This window comes from Helianthus annuus, chromosome 9, assembly GCF_002127325.2.
Source record: "Helianthus annuus cultivar XRQ/B chromosome 9, HanXRQr2.0-SUNRISE, whole genome shotgun sequence".
In the NCBI taxonomy this organism is placed as follows: Eukaryota; Viridiplantae; Streptophyta; class Magnoliopsida; order Asterales; family Asteraceae; genus Helianthus; species Helianthus annuus.
The window spans coordinates 149,399,818-149,405,062 of NC_035441.2; the positions used below are offsets into that span (position 1 = coordinate 149,399,818).

The following is a 5,245-nucleotide window of genomic DNA, read 5'->3' on the forward strand; positions in this document are numbered from 1 at the left end:
AGTCCCTCATAAATTTAGAATATTTGGGCATTTGGGTTAGGACTTCGATAAAAGGAATATTGACATGCAATTGTTTTAACAGACTTTCGAATTTTGCGAACTGCTCATTGGTCTTTTGACGAATTAACCTACCGGGGTACGGAACTCGAGGAGCCTTGGTAGGCTCTGGTGATGGGGGAGAGTTCTTTTCCTGCAGATGTGTTGGCATTGTTTCTTCCGTTGGTGGAGGTACTTCTGCAGGTCCTACGGTGCGGTTTCGTAGTGTGATGAGGTGAACTTGCGCCTTTGGGTTTGTTTCGGTATTGCTAGGTAATGCGCCTTGCGGTCTCTCGGAAAAAATTTGTGCTAGTTGATTTATTTGTTTTTCTATGTTTTGAATGCTAGCTTGTTGATTCCTAAAATTAGATTCTAATTGTAGAAATCTTTCCGAGTTTTTCTTATCAGTGTCAGAGACGAGGCGAGATATAGTATCTTCGAGCCTTTCTCGTCCACCTTGTTGTTGAGTGAAATTTTGTGACTCATTTCTTGATTGCTGAAAGTTTGTTCGTTGGGTTTGTTGGTTACTACTATTGCCGGTTTCCCTCCAACCAAGGTTTGGGTGATTTCGCCATCCTTGGTTGTAAGTTCCCGTTGGAGGACCCGACGGCCTAGGTCTATTATCAATGTAGTTTACCATTTCTTGTTGATCGTCCGTTTCTTCATGCAACTCCAATTTTCATGTGACCCACCACACCCTTCACAAGCCATAACCGAGACTGTTTTTGTCATTTCTATTTTTTTTATTTTTGAAGAAAGGGCCTCGATTTGGGCTTGTAAAGAGGTGCTTTCGTCGACCTTATGGGCGCCCGGGGCAATAGACTTATTTCCCCGGGGAGTGTGCCATTGAAAATTGGTTTGAGCAATTTCCTCAATCTGATTATATATTTCGTGTGGGCGTCGATTACCTAAAAGTCCCCCGGAGCTAGAATCAAGTGTCTGCCTAGTGTGTGGCAACAATCCATTGTAGAAAGTGGATACTTGTTGCCATATTGCGAGGCCGTGATGGGGACACTTGCGTAATAGCTCCTTGAACCTTTCCCAAGTTTCATATAAGGATTCCCCGTCCTCTTGTGAGTATGTATTAATTTCAGCCATTAATTTAGCAGTTTTAGAAGGAGGGAAATACTTATATAGAAACTTTTGGGCTAGTTCATCCCAGGTGTTTACCGATCCAGCTGGGAGGGTGTTGAGCCAAGCTTTTGCTCGGTCTTTTAGTGAGAATGGAAACATACGGAGGCGGATGGCGTCGTTTGATGCTCCATTGATCCGAAAGGTATCACATATTTCTAAGAAATTAGTTATATGTAGATGAGGATCCTCGTCCGCAAGCCCGTGGAAGGTTGCGGAGTTTTGGAGCATTTGTATCAAATGCGGTCGAAGTTCGAAGTTATTGGCTTCGACATTCGGAGCATTGATAGCGGTGCCTAGATTACCTACGGTGGGCCGTAGATAATCCAAAAGGGTACGTTGGTCCGCCATTGGGGGTGGATCACCCGAAACCTTCTCTTGGTTTTTGGCTTTTTACCTTTTTCTGAGAAAGCGTTCGGGTTCTTCTAGCGGTTCCTTTATGTCTTTATTGGAACTGGAGCTCATACACTACGTGAGGATGGCGTTGGGTTCCAAGTCCTGCAATAAAAACAGAAAAGAATGTTGGTCAGAAGGTTCACCACGGCCCCGTGTTGAGTGAACACGGCCCCGTGGTCGGAATTACAGTGATTGTTTTTCAGATCCCAGTTACTGGAAGTTGGACACGGCCCCGTGTTGCACCGGCACGGCCCCGTGGTCAGCCTTCTGTAACTTGAAAAACAAAAACTGCCAGTAACTTTGCTGAGCACGGCCCGTGTCCGACCAGGCACGGCCCCGTGCTGAGCTCTGCAGAAGCTAAAAATCTAAGAAAAATCTAAAAAAAATCAAAGAAAAATAAAAATATGATTAGGCCGTTGATTCCTAACTTTCTTAAAATCCTTGTGTCCCCGGCAACGGCGCCAAAAACTTGATGCGTGTGTAGTGTAATATTATTTTGATGAGTATTTAAGCCCTTTTTACACTTTTAGCCAAGTTTTAAATTTATAAAACACGATATTCACTAACACTAAACACACATATGGGCAAGTGCACCCATCGTGGACGTAGTATAGTGTTGGTAAGATACCGAGGTCGTCCAAGGACACAAGAGCTTTTAATACCGGTTTATCCTCAACGTCTAATCAAATCAAAAAGTGAGAAAAATGTTTTAAACTAAGAAAAATAAAAACTAACTAAATGCTGAAAATAAAAATAAAATAAAAACAGATAGACAAGATGAATCACTTGGATCCGACACGTGTATTAGTATAACCTTTGATTATTTTCGCACTTTTGCACTTGTTTAAGAGATTATCTTAGTTATTGTAGTAGGCCCCTCTTTTGAAGGCGACGTTACCCTCAACCCAGTAGTTTGAGTCAGCAAGGATACAATCCTAAAGGGTCGGATTATTGAAAGATAATGAATTAAGTTATTAATGCAAATTGTGGTAGGCCCCGCTTTTGGCGGTGACGTTACCCTCGGCTAAGTAGTCTGAGTCAGCAGGGATACAGTCCTAAATAGCCGGGTTATAGTATTAATAGTAGTTAACTTATGAGGGGGTCAAAGAGTTTGGATCCCCGCCATCCAATACCTATGGGCATTGAAGGAGATCCTACTAAATTTGACCCAGGTCCCAAGCAGGACCTCTAAACGCTGAACAAGGGCAAGACCCTTACCAAACCGTTCCCTTAACCCCCGACCAGGTAGCCAACATACCTCCATATAGACCGTGGAGATATGAATGGTGAAAATTTTTTATTTTATATAGACAGTAAAATAATGCCAAGACACCACGGACAAACGATAAGGAAAGATCACCTTCAACATAAGTAACTAGTTATTAAAGTCATTAATACAAAACCAAATAAAAAGTGCAAAAGATTAAAAATAAAAAGTATTATACTAAACACTTGTCTTCACCAAGTGATGTAAGAGACTTAGGCAAACATGGCCTTGATTGTCAAGAACTCTTACGATCAATCTTGGATCCCGAGACGACTCACACACTCTACGATGGACAATGGATGATGGTGGTGGATGATGGTGTTATGGTGGTGGTGGGTGGTGGATGAGGTGTGAGAGAGGTGGTGTGCCAAGGGATGAGAGAGAATGAAGCCAAGCTCCTCTATTTATAGGCTGAACAGAAGGCTGGACAAGGCCCCGTGTCCGCTGGACACGGCCCCGTGCCCGTCTGACATTCTCTCACTTCATTAATTGTAATTGCGAATTACAATTAATGCGCCTGCTGTACTTTCACCACGCCCCCGTGCTCGCTGGACACGGCCCCGTGGTGGGCAATGGAAGCTTCTACTGGTTTGTCTTTTCTACTGCTTCCTGGGCACGCCCCCGTGTTCGCTGGACACGGGGCGTGTTCAGACTCTGTTTCTTCTCCTTTGCCTTGGGAGGTGCCGTTGAGGGTCCGGGCAGTCCACTTTTGTTCCTTTTCTTGTATTTTATGGTAGAATTAGTTGTCTTTTTGCTTCTTTTGTGATTTTTAGCTCATTTCATCCTGAAAATACAAAAGGAAGACAAAAACACTCTTTTTCCAACATTAGTACTTAAAAAGGGTTAGTTTTATGCCTTAATTGATGTGATTTATATGTTGCATTTTACACACATCAGATCCACAGGCGGATCAAATAAAATAAGATATATTGTTCAACAGTTTATTGTCGTCCGAGCTTGCGAGACTATTGTGGACGCTCTTTAGGAAACAGCCAGCCTAGTACGTATAGTACCTGCACTTAACCTTTTGGGAAAATACGTCAGTTTACACTGGTAAATACAAATTAACTGACTCATTTTGAAAATGATTGAAAATTGATTTAAATGCACATGGCATAATTATTTTTATAACTTGGGATAATTATGCAATATAAACTTGTGAACGAATTACATGCTACTCGTACGTTTGGTAGCCCGGGATCTTGTCCGGGTTAAAGATCAATAGACATACCACATTAAAGAGTTATACACGACGGGTGTACGCCTACACCCCGTGCTCTGGTCGTGGCCATCTCGTAAGATAATGCCAAGGATATCCGGGACACGGTCATTAACCCCCCAAAGGCTTAAAGTAAAACAAGACTGTTTAAACGAGCCGATCAAATTATTCCAATTGCATACCCAAGGGTGCAAGATTTGTACGCTCGATCAAGCGGTATTCTATATATCGTACCCCAAGCCCGTATAGGGAAAATAAGTCAAAATGTATTTACCTGAGTAAGTATGAATCACAATTGGCAAGTGTAGATAGCTTTTACTGGGCCTCCTATTCTGGAACAAAGGTTTATAATAACCTCTTAGATTCCTAACGGGTCTTTATTTAAGCCTAAGCTTAGACCGGTTAGTTATAAGGACGATACGGTTCAAGCGCACGATTAAACGAAAGACCGGATAGAATGTGATTTAGACCCGACAAGTTTGAATACTTGTATAATATGGGTATACTAAATACATTCTAGATTTTGAGACAAAAATGATAACGTTTGACCCGTTTCGGTCAATTTACGCAAACTAGTTACATAAACCGAACCTAACGCTAAAAGAGCGTTACGGGTAGGCAAAAGAGTCATATGCAAGTTCCCTGAGATAATATGCTTTAAATATGATATAATATCAGCAAGTTATGTTCTATATTGCCCCGAATGAATTTAAACTCAATTTATGCCTTATAAGGGCATTTTGGTCATTTAAAAGATTATAAAAGAGTTAAATTGGAAATCTGAGTTACAGGTCTGATTTATACAGTAAATATACTTAGTTTGACATATTATAACAGTAGGGTATGACCCGTATGCAAAACTTATCATTTAAAATCAAACTATGCACCGTAGGGGTATTTTAGTAATTTCACAAGGGCTAAAAATGTCAAAACTGGAAATCTGAGTTTGAAATCTTATACTTACTGTTATTATATGAAAATATGCTAAACACATCAGTAGGTATGAGTCTTATATGTTTAATATGAGTATAACGCTTACTATGTGCTAAAAAACGCTTTAAAAATGCGATTTAGAGCCGTTTCTGGGTTTTTAAAAGAAAGCTGAGATTTTTATATTTCCAGAATGCTCAAAATAATTTATTTGACAAATAAAATCAGTAGAAAAAGGTTTTGGGTCAAAAGGATTTATAAAACTC

The 5,245-nt window shown here is 40.8% G+C and overlaps 1 non-coding gene across 1 annotated transcript; it reads left to right on the forward strand.

Moving 5' to 3' along the window:
* The first annotated feature begins 1,033 nt into the window (after positions 1-1,033).
* LOC118482500 lies at positions 1,034-1,140 on the forward strand. The gene has a single exon (XR_004868534.1). It is a non-coding gene; the product is annotated as a small nucleolar RNA R71 (small nucleolar RNA).
* Positions 1,141-5,245: the final 4,105 nt, after the last annotated feature.